This window comes from Loxodonta africana, chromosome 7, assembly GCF_030014295.1.
Source record: "Loxodonta africana isolate mLoxAfr1 chromosome 7, mLoxAfr1.hap2, whole genome shotgun sequence".
Lineage (NCBI taxonomy): Eukaryota > Metazoa > Chordata > Mammalia > Proboscidea > Elephantidae > Loxodonta > Loxodonta africana.
In genome coordinates, this window is record NC_087348.1 from 80,699,203 (window position 1) to 80,717,173 (window position 17,971).

Consider the following 17,971-nt stretch of genomic DNA (forward strand, 5'->3'; position numbering starts at 1 on the left):
TGAATCAATGTTGTTTGTATTTAAAATAAAAACCATGCACTTGAAAGCTTAGACTGTAAGAAAATATCCAACTGTAAATTTAGAAAAAGAGAAATATAAAGACAGAAAGAATGAAATAACAACAGGTAGAAATTAATGCATCAAAATCCAGAAGCATATTATAGATCAATAAACTCAAAATATAGTTCTTTGAGAAAAAAACTAACAAAATGATAAACTCTGGCAAGATTTACCAAATAAAAAGAGATAGGAGAGAACAAATAAAAAATTTAGAAATGATAAAGAGGGGATATTAATAAATGCTATAGATACTAAAATGGAATAAGTGTATTAAAAATTATTTGAAAATTTAGGTAAAATGGAACAATTACTAAAAATAAAAATATATACCCTACCAAAACTGAGTACCTCTAGGGTCTAGAAAGTTGTTTTCAAATATCTCTGAGGAAAACTTACAAGTGCATAAGGTCACGGGAATTTGTAACTCATTCAGCAATGGAAACAGCTTATATCCATCCTCTGTAACCCACTCCATGTGCCAGGCATATTAAAGATCTAACACCCAGGTTCTGTAACAGAAAACTATTTATTAGGGGTAAAATTTCCAAAAAAAAAAAAAAAAAAGGAAAGAGTAGAAACATCAGCCAAGTACTTAACCCTTCTATAAATATGGAATCTCAATATGTTACTCTCATCACCTCAGCATTCTACCTCAAGGTAGCAAAGACTTGACATCTGAGACTGAAAAAAAGTGTTACTTTTCAGGAACACGAAAGAGTTACACCAGGTCTTAAGGGAACATTCAACAAACCAGAAATAATCCGCCGATAGATACAGGCCCCTTGCAAAGTTGAATCCAGTTCCTGTTATCAGAATTGGGAATCTGACTGACATATCTTCATATTCAACATTTCAGAAACAGAAACTAATTTTCCAATTAGCAAGACTTAATAAAGCAATGGTTAGTAACACTAGAATCTAGCACATTATAGAGTTTATTAAATACGATAAATGCACGCTTAATTTGTTGTATTAAATTCATACTCATAAAACATACACAGGTTCAATACTTGGTCTTACTCCCTCTTTACCCTAAGCAAAAATATAATTTTTGTAAATCCACACATACATTCTTTTAAAGAAATCCCCTGCAAGCGTGTGTTTTTTAGAATCTATTAAAGATCTTATACGACTTACCTTTTTTTTTTAATAAATGAGAAACACCCATATTGCAATGAAAATTGATCTCTCACTTTGTAACTCTCTCAGGTACTTTGAGAGAGACCTGACTTCTACCCAGGAGCCCACTGATGTAGAGCTCACAGAAATAGAGAGTTTAAAGATACTCTAAGACTGAAAAAAAAAAAAAAAAAAAATTTTTTTTTTTTTTTTTTGAAGCCAGGCAAAATTTGAAGTTTTCATTTCCATTCCAGGTGGTTCTGCATTGTCAGTTCTGGGTAAGGGCAGGAAAGATAACACATCCAAAGCTGTCATCTATTTTTCCCATATATTTTTCCCATATCCAAGACCCTCTGACACTGTAAGTGAGGAAATATTGGGGTCAGGAGCAAAAAAAAAAGTATGGGGAAAGTATTCACATATTCAGCTAGCCAGGTACATCCCAGTAGCCTATGGAGCCAGGAGCCCATGGATGTTCTTTAACATGGGACTACTAGAACTGGAAGGACCACTCACTGTGAAATGGCCTCTATCTATATGGCCTAGACCAGCTGTGGGCTTCTGGTAGTGTTCTTGAAAGGAGCCTCACAAGAAGATACTTAGGGTGTGTTTAGATCTATGCTTTTATGTAGAATATCCTGAGTACCCGCTGACTAATCTGTCTAGTCTTCACCCCATAGACAAGAGGATTGAGGGCAGGTGGCACAAGGAGGTAAAGTGCAGCCAAAAGAACATGGATGTGATGAGGCACATGGTGGCCAAAGCAGTGAGTGAGGAAGGAGAACATTCCAGGGACATAAAAGACCAGAATAATTCAAACATGGGACCCACATGTGCTAAAGGCCTTAAGTCGGGCCTCGCCTCCTGGTACCTTCAGAACTGCCTGGAGAATGAGAGCATAGGAAATAGCAATGACCAGAACGTCTAGTCCAACCACAAGCAGTGCCACTGCCAGCCTGTAGGCTCGGTTCACTGTGGTGTCAGAGCAGGCAAGTTTTACCACAGCCATATGTTCACAGTAGGCATGGCCTATGATAATGTCCTCACAGAAGATGAAGCACTGCAACAGGTTGGGGAAAGGGGTGAGAAGGAGTAATCCCTGCACCAATACTGCCACTCCAATGCACCGTATGACCTCTGGATGCAGAATGGTGCAATGGTGCAGAGGGTGACAGATGGCTACATAACAATCTAGAGCCATGGCCACAAGCACACCTGACTCCATGGAAGAGAATGCATGAATGAAGAACATCTGGATCAAGGATACAGTATACCCAATATCATGGGCCTGAACCAGGAGTACTGCAAGGGTTTTCGGTGCAGTGGCAGAGGCCAGGATCATGTCAATGGTAGCAAGCATGGCCAAGAAAATGTACATGGGCTGGTGCAGGGTGGATTAGTCCAGATGATGAAAAGAATGGTAACATTTCCCACCAGAGCAAGGATATAAAGGACACCTAGGGGCAAGGCTATCCAGTGTTGGCTTTCCTCCAAACCTGTTATACCTACCAGGAAAAAAGGAAGTTGAGGTGGCCTCCAGCTGGAATTGCTAAGGGCCATCATCAATGACTTAGAGAAGAGAGAAAAGAAACAAAAATCGTGATTTCTCCACTCCTGATGAGTTCTCACATTGTCCAGAGCTGGATACCATCTTGAGAAGAATAAAAATGCTTAAACTGCAACACGGAGAATAAAGATGGAAAAAAGAAAAGGAATCTCCTGTTATTAAGATAATATTTTTAAAGGGGAGACATCATATATCTAAATTAAGATATCTCTAGTTTTATCCAGAGTTAAGAGTAAACAGATGTTCCTTTTAAACTCTACCATTCAATTACTTATATCTTGGAAATGTCAACACTAAAAAATTCTCTTTATTGACATCTTAGTATTACCGACCACAATAAATAAATGTGTTACTTTTTAAATTAGTCTCTTCACTTTCTATGACACAGTACTCTACAATTATTCTTTCTACATTCCCAGTGCCCAATCTCAGTCCCTTAGGGCTTCTCCATCTGCTTGTTCTCTATTCCAGAGCTCCATCCTCTTCTCTCTTCCCAATTCTGTACATGGTCTATGATTTAGTTCATTCTTTTTCATGATTTTAACTATTTGTATACTTTCATTTCTTCCAGATCTTGTTTATAAATAAAAGATGTTGCTGAAACACGAGTCTATCTTTTCATTTGTCATCTATACTACATACTCAACAGATTCAAAATTGAATTAACTCACCTATTATGATGAAGTAAAAGAGCTGAAGAGAAGATTTCAAAGGGTGGCTGGAGAAGACAAAGTAAAGTATTATCACGAAATTTGTAAAGACCTGGAATTAGAAAGCCAAGCTGAAAGAACAGGAGAAAAAATTAAAGTGGGGAGTTACAATATTGCCAGATTCAATGGGCAAAATGTTGAACAAAGCAGGAAGCATGAAAAGAATATAAAAGGAATACACAGAGTCACCATACCAGAAAGAACTGATTGATATTCTATCATTTCAAGAGGCAGCATATGATCAAGAACTCATGGTACTGAGGATGAAGACCAAGCTACACTGAAGACATTGGTGTACAAACAAGGCTCCAGGAATGCATGGAATACCATTTGAGATATTTCAACAAACAGACAAAATGCTGGAATTACTCACTTGTCTATGCCAAGAAATTTGGAAGACAGTCATCTGGCCAACTGACAGGAAAAGATCAATAGCTGTGCCCATTCCAAAACAAGGTGATGCAACAGAATGCAGAAATTACCAATCAATATAATTAATAAATAAAATTTTGATGAAGATAATTCAATTAATGAGATGGAGAAATAATTAAACAAGTTCATAAGGAAGAGAAAGATGCCCTGGATAACTAGAGCACTACTGAAAAAGAAGAACAAAGTGGGAGGCCTCACTCTACCTGATTTTAGAACTTCTTATACTGCCACTGTAGTCAAAAAAGCCTGGTACTGGGACAACAACAGATACATAGACCAATGGAACAGAATTCTGAATCCAGACATAAATCCATCCACATATAAGCAGCTCATATTTGACAAAGGTTCAAATCAGTTAAATGGGGAAAAGACAGTCTTTTTAAAAAATGGTGCTGGCACAACTGTATATCCGTCTGCAAAAAAAGAAACAAGACCCATACCTCACACCATCCATAAAAACTAACTCAAAATTGATCAAAAACCTAAACATAAAATCTAAAACAATAAAGATCGTGGAAAATAAAATAGGGAAAATGCTAACAGCCCTAATAGATGGCATAAACAGCATACAAAACATTACTAACAATGCAGAAGAGAAACCAGATAACTGGGAGCTCCTAAAAATCAAACACCTATGCTCTTCCAAAGACTTCACCAAAAGAGGAAAAAGATTACCTACAGACTAGGAAAAAGGTTTTTTTTTTTTTTAGGAAAAAGTTTTTAGCTATGACATTTCCCATCAGTGTCTGGTCTCTAAAATCTATATGATACTGCAAAAACTCAACTACAAAAAAAACAAACAGACAACCCAATTAAAAAATGGGCAAAAGATATGAACAGACACTTCACTAAAGAAGACATTCAGGTAGCTAACAGATATATGAGGAAATGCTCATGATCTTTAGCCATTAGAGAAATGCAAATCAAAACTACAATGAGATTTCATCTCAGTCCAACAAGGCTGGCATTGATCCAAAAAAACACAATATAATCAATGTTGGAGAGGTTGTGGAGAGACTGGAACACTTATACACTGCTGGTGGAATGTAAAATGGTACAACCACTTTGGAAATCGATTTGGGGCTTCCTTAAAAAGCTAGAAATAGGAGCAGGGGGCCAAGATGGCTGACTAGGTAGACGCTACCTCAGATCCCTCTTGCAACAAAGACTCGGAAAAACAAGTGAATCAATCACATACATGACAATCTACAATCCCTGAACAACAAACACAGATTTAAAGAGTTGACCTGAGTGACAGAGATGTAGAACAAACAACTACTGGGAAGCAGCGACTGTTTTCGGAGCCTGGAGCCAGCGTCCCAGCATGAGAACCTTGGCGTGAGGCTTTGGACTGGGCGCAGGGGAGCTGAGCAGGACATCCTGTCACAGCACAAACACGGAGCGCAGCCCTACCCCCCTGAACTGTCCTCGGGAGGGGGCCCAGCAGGTCCACGCAGGCAGCGTGGTGACGCGGCTGGCGGGAGGAGAATTCCCAGGGAGGCAGTGACTGATTCTGGAGCCGGGAGTGCAGTTTCCCAGCCAGGGAACCTTGATACTGGGCTTTGGATTGGCAGTGGCGGAACTGACCGCGGCTTCTGCGGGCCAGACCCTCGGGGGCAATCTCCACCCAGCCAGCACACATAGGCGACACGCCCCTGGGGAATATCAGATAAAATAGTCATCCCAAGCAAGATAAGCAACTTTGTCTATATTCTGGGGTGCTACTCTCTCCTGTTTTTCTGAACCCTCCCCTCCCCTTCCCAGGCAGCTTCATTAACATTGGAATTTCCTGAGCCAGAGGGAGAATGGCTCAGTGGCTTTTCTTTTCCCTTTTTTTTTTTTTTTTGGTCTTTTACTAAACCATTCTTCTGGCCTGAGAGAAGCAACCACAAAAAACCCAGGGACCAAAAATCCTTCCCTAATTGGACTAAAAACACAGAACCAGCTCCAGCCAAGCATATGTGATCCATATCTCGGGCATTCATCCCTACAGGGAACAAGGTGGCTATTATAATGCAAAGGCATTTCTGATAGGGATCTGACTGCACTCTTTTTTTAGTGGATTTACTGGAAAAACAAGTTTCCCAGGTCTGATATCTCTGCTTATTCAACAGAGCCCTCACTGGCCCACAACAGGGAACTGAGGGCAGAAGCACCCCCCAGACCACCTAGCCTTCTGCCTTAGGGGTCTAAGGAGGGTGACACCTACCAATCTGTAGAGGTGCTTGCATTGGGGGCCTAAGGTACAGCTGCAGACCTCTCCCACCAAGGTGCTTTAGGAATAGAGACACACCTACATCACTGACACTTGGGGGAAGACTGTCAGCATCCTGTCCCCCCTGGAGTGTGAACCCCAGCTGCTACTAGCATCTGGTGCACACAACTATCACCACTACTTCTCAAGGTCGATAGGTGTTAGGGTGCAGCACACACTTGATGATCCAAAATCAAATTCTACTCAAGAAGAGTGAATAGACTCAGGCATATATATCTGGCAACAGCCGAAACCAGCTGGTAATAGGTCATAAGTAAGTCAAGGGTTACAACAATCAACACAGCACAATCTAGTAGTCCATCCACGTATATTGAAAGAAAACAAAACAAGATAAGACTCAGTGAGCAAATATAGAATAAATCACTACAATATCTTAGTGATGGCTCGGAGACAGCAGTCGATATCAAACCACATAAAGAAGCAGACCATGACAGCTTCTACAACCCCCCAAACAAAAGAATCAAAATCTTTCCCAAATGAAGATACAATCCTGGAATTATCAGATGCAGAATATAAAAAAACTAATTTACACAATGCTTCAAGACATCAGGGATGACCTCAGAAATGAAATAAGACAAACTGCAGAAAAAGCCAAGGAACACACTGATAAAACAGTTGAAGAACTCAAAAAGATTATTCAAGAACATAGTGGAAAAATTAATAAGTTGCAAGAATCCATAGAGAGACAGCATGCAGAAATCCAAAAGATTAACAACAAAATTACAGAATTAGACAATGCAATAGGAAGTCAGAGGAGCAGACTCGAGCAATTAGAATGCAGAGTGGGAAATTTGGAGGACCAGGGAATTAACACCAACATAGCTGAAAAAAATTAAAAAAAATGAAGAAACCCTAAGAATCACGTGGGGCTCTATCAAGAAGGATAACCTGCGGGTGATTGGAGTCCCAGAACAGGGAGGGAGGACAGAAAACACAGAGAGAATAGTTGAAGATCTCCTGACAGAAAACTTCCCTGACATCAGGAAAGATGAAAGGATATCTATCCAAGATGCTCATCGAACCCCATTTAAGATTGATCCAAAAAGAAAATCACCAAGACATATTATCATCAAACTTGCCAAAACCAAAGATAAAGAGAAAATTTTGAAAGCAGCCAGGGATAAAAGAAAGGTCTCCTACAAGGGAGAATCAATAAGAATAAGTTCAGACTACTCAGCAGAAACCATGCAGACAAGAAGGCAATGGGATGACATATACAGAGCACTGAAGGAGAAAAACTGCCAGCCAAGGATCATATATCCAGCAAAACTCTCTCTGAAATATGAAGGTCAAATTAAGATATTTACAGATAAACACAAGCTTAGAGAATTTGCAAAAACCAAACCAAAGCTACAAGAAATACTAAAGGAAATTGGTCAGAAAACCAATAATATCAGATATCAGCACAACACAACGTCACAGAACAGAACATCCTGATATCAACTCAAATAGAGAAATCACAAAAATAAATTAAGATTAATTTAAAAAAAAAGCTCAAAACAGGGAATCATCGAAGTCAATATGTAAAAGATCACAATAATCAAAAAGAGGGACTAAATATAGGTGGCACAGAACTGCCATATAGAGAGGGATACAGGCGATATAGGACAATACAAGTTAGGTTTTTACTTAGAAAAAAGGGGTAAATAATAAGGTAACCACAAAAAGGTATAACAACTCTATAACTCAAGATAAAAGCCAAGAAGAACGTAACGACTCAACTAACATAAAGTCAAGCACTATGAAAATGAGGATCTCACAATTTACTAAGAAAAACGCCTCAGCACAAAAAAGTATGTGGAAAAATGAAATTGTCAACAACACACATAAAAAGGCATCAAAATGACAGCACTAAAAACTTATTTATCTATAATTACCCTGAATGTAAATGGACTAAATGCACCAATAAAGAGACAGAGAGTCACAGACTGGATAAAGAAACACGATCCATCTATAAGCTGCCTACAAGAGACACACCTTAGACTTAGAGACGCAAACAAACTAAAACTCAAAGGATGGAAAAAAGTATATCAAGCAAACAATAAGCAAAAAAGAAGAGGAGTAGCAATATTAATTTCTGACAAAATAGACTTTAGACTTAAATCCACCACAAAGGATAAAGAAGGACACTATATAATGATAAAAGGGACAATTGATCACGAAGACATAACCATATTAAATATTTAAGCACCCAGTGACAGGGCTGCAAGATACATAAATCAAATTTTAACAGAATTGAAAAGCGAGATAGATACCTCCACAATTACAGTAGGAGACTTCAACACACCACTTTCGGAGAAGGACAGGACATCCAGTAAGAAGCTCAACAGAGACACGGAAGATCTAATTACACCAATCAACCAACTTGACCTCATTGACTTATACAGAACTCTCCACCCAACTGCTGCAAAATATACTGTTTTTTCTAGTGCACATGGAACATTCTCTAGAGTAGACCACATATTGGTTCATAAAACAAACTTTTGCAGAGTCCAAAACATCGAAATATTACAAAGCATCTTCTCAGACCACAAGGCAATAAAACTAGAGATCAATAACAGAAAAACTAGGGAAAAGAAATCAAATACTTGGAAAATGAACAATACCCTCCTGAAAAAAGACTGGGTTAGAGAAGACATCAAGGAGGGAATAAGGAAATGCATAGAAAGCAACGAGAATGAAAATACTTCCTATCAAAACCTCTGGGACACAGCAAAAGCAGTGCTCAGAGGCCAATTTATATCAATAAATGCACACGTACAAAAAGAAGAAAGAGCCAAAATCAGAGAACTGTCCCTACAACTTGAACAAATAGAGAGTGAGCAACAAAGAAATCCATCAGGCACCAGAAGAAAACAAATAATAAAAATTAGAGCTGAACTAAATGAATTAGAGAACAGAAAAACAATTGAAAGAATTAACAAAGCCAAAAGCTGGTTCTTTGAAAAAATTAACAAAATTGATAAACTTTGGCTAGACTGACTAAAGAAATACAGGAAAGGAAACAACTAACCCGAATAAGAAATGAGAAGGACCACATCACAACAGAACCAAATGAAATTAAAAGAATCATTTCAGATTATTATGAAAAATTGTACTCTAACAAATTTGAAAACCTAGAAGAAATGGATGAATTCCTGGAAAAACACTACCTACCTAAACTAACACATTCAGAAGTAGAACAACTAAATAGACTCATAACAAAAAAAGAGATTGAAACGGTAATCAAAAAACTCCCAACAAAAAAAAGCCCTGGCCCGGACGGCTTCACTGCAGAGTTCTACCAAACTTTCAGAGAAGAGTTAACACCACTACTACTAAAGGTATTCCAAAGCATAGAAAATGACGGAATACTACCCAACTCATTCTATGAAGCCACCATCTCCCTGATACCAAAACCAGGTAAAGACATTACAAAAAAAGAAAATTGTAGACCTATATCCCTCATGAACATTGATGCAAAAATTCTCAACAAAATTCTAGCCAATAGAATCCAACAACACAACAAAGAAATAATTCACCCTGATCAAGTGGGATTTATACCAGGTATGCAAGGCTGGTTTAATATCAGAAAAACCATTAATGTAATCCATCACATAAATAAAACAAAAGACAAAAACCACATGATCTTATCAATTGATGCAGAAAAGGCATTTGACAAAGTCCAACACCCATTCATGATAAAAACTCTTACCAAAATAGGAATTGAAGGAAAATTCCTCAACATAATAAAGGGCATCTATGCAAAGCCAACAGCCAATATCACTCTAAATGGAGAGAACCTGAAAGCATTTCCCTTGAGAACGGGAACCAGACAAGGATGCCCTTTATCACCGCTCTTATTCAACATCGTGTTGGAAGTCCTAGCCAGGGCAATTAGGCTAGACAAAGAAATAAAAGGTATCCGGATTGGCAAGGAAGAAGTAAAGTTATCACTATTTGCAGATGACATGAGTATATACACAGAAAACCCTAAGGAATCCTGCAGAAAACTACTGAAACTAATAGAAGAGTTTGGCAGAGTCTCAGGTTATAAAATAAACATACAAAAATCACTTGGATTCCTCTACATCAACAAAAAGAACACAGAAGAGGAAATCACCAAATCAATACCATTCACAGTAGCCCCCAAGAAGATAAGATACTTAGGAATAAATCTTACCAAGGATGTAAAAGACCTATACAAAGAAAACTACAAAGCTCTACTACAAGAAATTCAAAAGGACCTACTTAAGTGGAAAAACATACCTTGCTCATGGATAGGAAGACTTAACATAGTAAAAATGTCTATTCTACCAAAAGCCATCTATACATTTAACGCACTTCCGATCCAAATTCCAATGTCATATTTTAAGGGGATAGAGAAACAAATCACCAATTTCATATGGAAGGGAGAGAAGCCCCGGATAAGCAAAGCATTACTGAAAAAGAAGAAAAAAGTGGGAGGCCTCACTCTACCTGATTTCAGAACCTATTATACAGCCACAGTAGTCAAAACAGCCTGGTATTGGTACAACAACAGACACATAGACCAATGGAACAGAATTGAGAACCCAGACATAGATCCATCCACATATGAGCAGCTGATATTTGACAAAGGACCAGTGTCAATTAACTGGGGAAAAGATAGCCTTTTTAACAAATGGTGCTGGCATAACTGGATATCCATTTGCAAAAGAATGAAACAGGACCCATACCTCACACCATGCACAAAAACTAACTCCAAGTGGATCAAAGACCTAAACATAAAGACTAAAACGATAAAGATCATGGAAGAAAAAATTGGGACAACCCTAGGAGCCCTAATACAAGGTATAAACAGAATACAAAACATTACCAAAAATGATGAAGAGAAACCCGATAACTGGGGCTCCTAAAAATCAAACACCTATGCTCATCTAAAGACTTCACCAAAAGAGTAAAAAGACCACCTACAGACTGGGAAAGAATTTTCAGCTATGACATCTCCGACCAGCGCCTGATCTCTAAAATCTACATGATTCTGTCAAAACTCAACCACAAAAAGACAAACAACCCAATCAAGAAGTGGGCAAAGGATATGAACACGCACCTCACTAAAGAAGATATTCAGGCAGCCAACAGATACATGAGAAAATGCTCTCGATCATTAGCCATTAGAGAAATGCAAACTAAAACTACGATGAGATTCCATCTCACACCAGCAAGGCTGGCATTAATCCAAAAAACACAAAATAATAAATGTTGGAGAGGCTGCGGAGAGATTGGAACTCTTATACACTGCTGGTGGGAATGTAAAATGGTACAACCACTTTGGAAATCCATCTGGCGTTATCTTAAACAGTTAGAAATAGAACTACCATACAACCCAGAAATCCCACTCCTAGGAATATACCCTAGAGATACGAGAGCCTTCATACAAACAGATATATGCACACCCATGTTTATTGCAGCTCTGTTTACAATAGCAAAAAGTTGGAAGCAACCAAGGTGTCCATCAATGGATGAATGGGTAAATAAATTGTGGTATATTCACACAATGGAATACTACCCATCGATAAAGAACAGTGACGAATCTCTGAAACATTTCATAACATGGAGGAACCTGGAAGGCATTATGCTGAGCGAAATGAGTCAGAGGCAAAAGGACAAATATTGTATAAGACCACTATTATAAGATCTTGAGAAATAGTAAACCTGAGAAGAACACATACTTTTGTGGTTACGAGGCGGGGAGGGGGGAAGGATGGGAGAAGGTTTTTTATTGATTAATCAGTAGATAAGAACTGCTTTAGGTGAAGGGAAAGACAACACTCAAGACATGGAAGGTCAGCTCAATTGGACTGGACCAAAAGCAAAGAAGTTTCCGGGATAAAATGAATGCTTCAAAGGTCAGCGGAGCAAGTGCGGGGGTCTGGGGAACATGGTTTGCGGGGACTTCTAAGTCAATTGGCAAAATAATTCTATTATGAAATCATTCTGTATCCCACTTTGAAATGTGGCATCTGGGGTCTTAAATGCTAACAAGCGGCCATCTAAGATGCAGCAATTGGTCTCAACCCACCTGGAGCAAAGGAAAATGAAGAACACCAAGGCCACACGACAACTAAAAGCCCAAGAGACAGAAAGGGCCACATGAACCAGAGACCTACATCATCCTGAGACCAGAAGAACTAGTTGGTGCCCGGCCACAATCGATGACTGCCCTGACAGGGAGCATAGCAAAGGACCCCTGAGGGAGCAGGAGATCAGTGGAATACAGACCCCAAATTCTCATAAAAAGACCAAACTTAATGGTCTGACTGAGACTAGAGGAATCCCGGAGGCCATGCTCCCCAGAGCTTCAGTTGACACAGGACAGGAACCATCCCCGAAGACAACTCATCAGAAATGAAAGGGACTGGTCAGCGGGTGGGAGAGAGACGCTGATGAAGAGTGAGCTAATTATATCAGGTGGACACTTGAGATTGTGTTGGCAACTCTTATCTGGAGGGGGGATGGGAGGATAGAGAGAGAGGGAAGCCGGCAAAATTGTCAAGAAAGGAGAGACTGAAAGGGCTCACTCAAGAGCGGGAGAACAAGCGGGAGTAGGGAGTGAGATGTATGTAAACTTATATGTGACAGACTGATTGGATTTGTAAACGTTCACTTGAAGCTTAATAAAAGTTATTAAATAAAAAAAAATCCAATTTGACTGTATTTTTGGTTTGTAACTTTGTTATATCCTGTTGTTGTTATTCCAAAAAAAATGAAACCAATTGCCAACGAATCAATTCCAACTCATAGCGACCCTATAGGACAGAGTACAACTGCCCCATAGGGTATCCAAGGAGCAGATGGTGAATTAGAACTGCTGACCTTTTCATTGGAATCTGCTGTTGTTGCCGTCAAATCAGCTGTGACTCATGGTGACTTCTAGTGTGCAGAATGGAACTGCACTCCATCAGGTTTTCAAGGATGTGACCTTTTAGAAGCAGATCACTAGGTTTTCATTTGAGGTGCCTCTCCCCAGACCACCAGCCTTTCTATCTCCCAGAGGGCAGGAGAGCTCATAGACTTTAACATCTCTGAGAAATAGATCTGGAGGAGCAAACAGAAGATATTTAGCCAAGGAGGCTTCTGCATTTTTTATATAGATGAGAAAAACATAAAGCAGAAGAGGTACAACTGCTGCATTATATTCCCTAAAGAGGCTGAAGGGAAGCCTGGGTGTTTGAGTGGGAAGGGCAGGCATTCAGGGACTAAAACAGGAGGAGGGACACCTCTTCCTAAACCTTCAGCACCACAGAGCTGCTCATCTAATAGTGCTTCCCATGAGAGTGGGGGCTGAGTACTCTTTTCCCTAAGCTGAGCTTGGTGCACCTCTAAGATCAATGGAATCCATTTGGGGCTGCAGTGTAAAATCACCAAGGCTTGTGCATTCAGGAAAAAGATTAGAGAGAGGCTCATGGAGGATCTAGGAAGTAGCAAAGAAGGTCCAGGTCATCTCAGGGCTCCAATTTGTACAATAGCCCAGGCCCCAGGGGAGAGGCGGACATGTTCTCTCAGCAACAAAAACATAAAAGAGTTATAGCCAATAGAACAGAAGCAGCTACAGAAGACGGTTCCATTTGGAAAGGATCTCTCCTGGACATTTCTGTGGGGAGTAACCAAGGGGCCAAAGGTGAGGGGAAGGAGGCAGTTTCCTTGTTCTGTGTTTCTAGATCTCTGTCCTGATTGTCTTTGCCTCTCTCCTCCATCCTTGGTTTTCTCAGTGTGCTTCCTTGGTTTGATTCTTCCTACTCCGGCTCTATTTTCCCTCAAGATCTTCACCTGTGCAGAGACAAAGACCTGAGGACTGGAGAACAAATGATAAGAAAGAGAATGACCTCTTCCCTGGACATTTAAGAATGGAAGTCCCTACCATTGGAAAGTGCAGCTAAACTCCCAACTCATGAGATCTGACCCAGAGGAGGCACTGTAAATGCTGAACTAAAAACCAAACCAAAACCGTTGACATCCAGTGGATTCTGACTCATAGTGACCCTATAGACAAGAGTAGAACTGCCCCGAAAAGTTTCCAAGTAGGGGCTGGCGAATTCGAACTGCCAGCCTTCTGGTTAACAGTCGGGCTCCTAACCACTGCACCACCAGGGCTCCAAGGGACTGAGGAAATCAGAAGAGCTTTCATTTTACATTGTGGACCCAAGACTCCTGAAAAGAAATACTCATCGAACTTACTCATTTCTGATTTTATTTTCAATTGGGAGCTAGACGTTCATGTCAAATTACCTAAATTCATAAAGATGATTTATCAAAAAAGCAGTAGCCAATACCACACTTAAGACAGAACTCTAGAGCCTCTTTAAAGTTCAGAGCCAAATAAGGATGCTGACTCTCACGGTTCTTTTATATTGTTTTGAAAATTCGAAACATTTTAAGAAGATGTAAAATAAGGACTCAAAGTTATTGTAATGGTAAGTAAGATGTTTTACTAAAAAAAGAAAAAATCCAAGAAGGAGAACTTACTGAAAAGCTCTTAGCTTTGGCAAGTAGTACTATAAAAAACTATATTTTGGAGTATGCTTTAAAAATAATTATCAGAGAATTTCTTAAGCAACAATAACTAGCTAGAAAATATAAAGAGGGGAAAAGTAATAATGGAAAAAATGTTTTAAATATCTAGAAATAATATATATATATAATTTTTTTTTAATTGTAAGACTCATATGATGTCAAGGAAAATGCATGAGATTTCTAAACGGAGATAATGGTGTAATGGAAAGAGTCAATAGTGTAAAGACCATAATTGGTTTATATGTTTAACATAATATCCAAAAAAACTGCAACCAGTCTTTTTTATTTAAAAAACAATTATTTGAAGTTATTAGTAAGAATCTCCCCTACCATATGTAGAAAATCTTGCAACACAACAATCAGGCATACCTATACATGATAATGTGGAACCCACTCTAAGATAATTCAGTTAAAAAAGAAAGGAAAGGAAAGAAAACAAGGATATAATTAATATGCTAACATTTGTTTTTGTCTTGTATGGGGAAATATACACATATATTCTTGTCCATGCAAAAGCTATCTCTGGAAGGATCCTCAAAAAACTGATATTACTGGATGCTTCTGGTGAAAAGAAAAAGGACTTAGGAGGTTCAAGCGTGGGCGATCTTTCCATTGTTTGTAATTTTTCATTTTATTTGAATTTTTACCATGTGTATATATTACATCTTACAATTGAAATACTATTAAAAATAAAAGTTAAATATGGTTATGCCATCTATATATATGAGTTTTGTATCACTTGAAATTCTATTCAAAGTAAATAATGTGAATAACTGGCAAACATAATAGCATCATATTGGTCAGTAAATTATAGAATAAAGAAATAAAAATATAAGACAGCCATTAAAATTAAGATTACAACTAGTTTTTAATGATATTGGTAAGTCTTCCATTCATTTACTCGTCCATTCAACAATTTTTTGCTGAGTACTTACTTTCTATCTTAGAACATACTGTTTAGATACAAAGGTAAAATACAAATGTATCTCTATATAATGACATAAACTGCTTAAAAATAAACCAGAAAAACGGAAGTATAAACCAAATATTAGTATTTGCTATCTGTTAGTAGTAAAATTATTGTTGATAGATTTGGACCTGCTTATTAGACATATGGAAACCCTGGTGCTGTAGTGGTTAAGTGCTATGGCTGCTCACCAAGAGGTCTGCAGTTCGAATCCACCAGGTGCTCCTTGGAAACTCTATGGGGCAGTTCTACTCTGTTCTATAGGGTCACTATGAGTCGGAATTGACTCAATGGCAGTGGGTTTGGTTTTGGTTTGGTTTATTAGACATATGGGTGAAGATGACAAATACCTATTTCTACCTTTCTATTTAAAACTTATATGGGCTTTCTTTGCTGCTTCTCTGTGGAATGTCTCAAAGAAAATTTTAGAGTCAGTCACGAACAAAAGGAACTGGGTCATTAGAGGATGGTCTCTAATCAGGGTCTTAAGCTGTGCTTTCAAACACAACTTTCTTCCTCTTTCAGTTTTAAGGACAGAAACTGAGAGTAGAGCACCTGTGCCATGTTCACCTCCACCAACAGTTCCGGCCCTCAGGTTTCCCAGTTCATCCTGATGGGTCTCCCAGGCATTCACAATCGGCAGCACTGGCTCGCCCTGCCCCTGGCTCTGCTCTACCTCTTAGCTCTTGGTGCCAATCTCCTCATCATGATCACCATCCAACATGAGCCCACACTACATGAGCCCATGTACTATTTTCTGGGAATATTGGCAACAGTAGATATTGGTCTGGCCACCACTGTCATGCCCAAGATTCTAGCCATCTTCTGGTTTGACTCCAAGGCCATCAGCTTCCCTGAGTGTTTTGCTCAAATCTATGCCATCCACTGCTTCTTCTGCATGGAATCTGGCATCTTTCTCTGCATGGCAGTGGACAGATATGTAGCCATCTGTCACCCGCTTCGATACCCCTCCATAGTTACTGAAGCTTTTGTGGTCAAAGTCACAGGGTTCATGGTGCTCAGGAATGCCCTGTTGACCATCCCAGTGCCTGTCCTAGCTGCTCAGTGACACTACTGCTCCAGGAATGAGATTGAGCACTGCCTCTGCTCTAACTTGGGAGTTATCAGCCTAGCTTGTGATGACATTACTGTGAACAAATTTTATCAACTGGTCTTAGCATGGATCCTGGTTGGGAGTGATATGGCTCTGGTGTTTTCTTCCTATGCTCTAATCCTCCGCTCTGTGCTGAGGCTAAACTCAGCAGAAGCAATGTCCAAAGCTCTGAACACCTGCAGCTCTCACCTCATCCTCATCCTCTTCTTCTACTCAGGTATCATCGTGCTGTCTGTCACACATCTATCAGAGAAAAAAGTTCTCCTCATCCCTGTGCTCCTCAACGTGCTGCACAATGTCATCCCTCCTGCACTCAACCCCATGGTCTATGCACTCAGGATGCAGGAGCTCAGACTGGGCTTCCAGAGACTACTTAGCCTGGGTGAAGATGGGTCAACCAAGTAACTCCAGCAGTAGGAGACCATGAAGACTTTAGGAAAGCACAGGGGTTTTGTTCTCAATACTCCTGAGCTGTGATTCTGCTTTCACCTCTCACTAGGAAAAAAAAAAAAAAAAGATCAAGAAAATTGTGAAATTGTCAACCTCACTAATCAAAATATGCATATTAAAACTACAATGATATTTCCTAGGAAATAAGTGACTAGGTAAGGCAGAAAATCAAAATGTCCCTGACTGTTGATGCCACCCAAGATGAGACATTTAAAATATTCCAGCCTCCACCCATTTGATCAGCCTCAACTGTTTGAGTCCTCCAAGCTGAGGCTACAAATATTGTGCAGTAAAAGCAAGCCATCCATACTGTGCCCTTTTTCAATTTTTGACCCAAAGAATCTATGAAAGCAATAAAAGAGTTGTTTTATGTCATTATGTTTAGGGCGTATGGTTATATGGAACTAGAACACTAGATTTTGCTGCTTAAAGATGTTTTCAGAGATTCTAAGACACAGGCAAACTCTGGAAAGAAAAGATATATTTTGAGTGGCATAGACTTTAGAATCTTCCTATAATTATGAATATTATTCAACAAAGAGGAATGTATTACACTGGGGAGCCTGATTGGAAAGCGGTCTATCTGGTGGGGATTCTCTGGGACCCAGTCTGAATGGATCTGCTCCCAGAAATGATTTGGATAAATCCTGAGAGCAATGGGGCCCTTTCCTCATTGCAGTGTAAAAATTAGGCCCTGGAGGATTCTTGGAATAGACTGGGGAGGGCCTCAAGAGCAGCACAT

General features: G+C 39.3%; 2 pseudogenes; one reads left to right on the top strand and one right to left on the bottom strand.

Annotated features, from left to right (window-relative positions):
* Nucleotides 1-1,795: 1,795 nt before the first annotated feature.
* Nucleotides 1,796-4,845, bottom strand: LOC100670689 (olfactory receptor 52L1-like; annotated as a pseudogene).
* Nucleotides 4,846-15,986: 11,141 nt separating this feature from the next.
* Nucleotides 15,987-17,184, top strand: LOC135231988 (olfactory receptor 56B4-like; annotated as a pseudogene).
* Nucleotides 17,185-17,971: the final 787 nt, after the last annotated feature.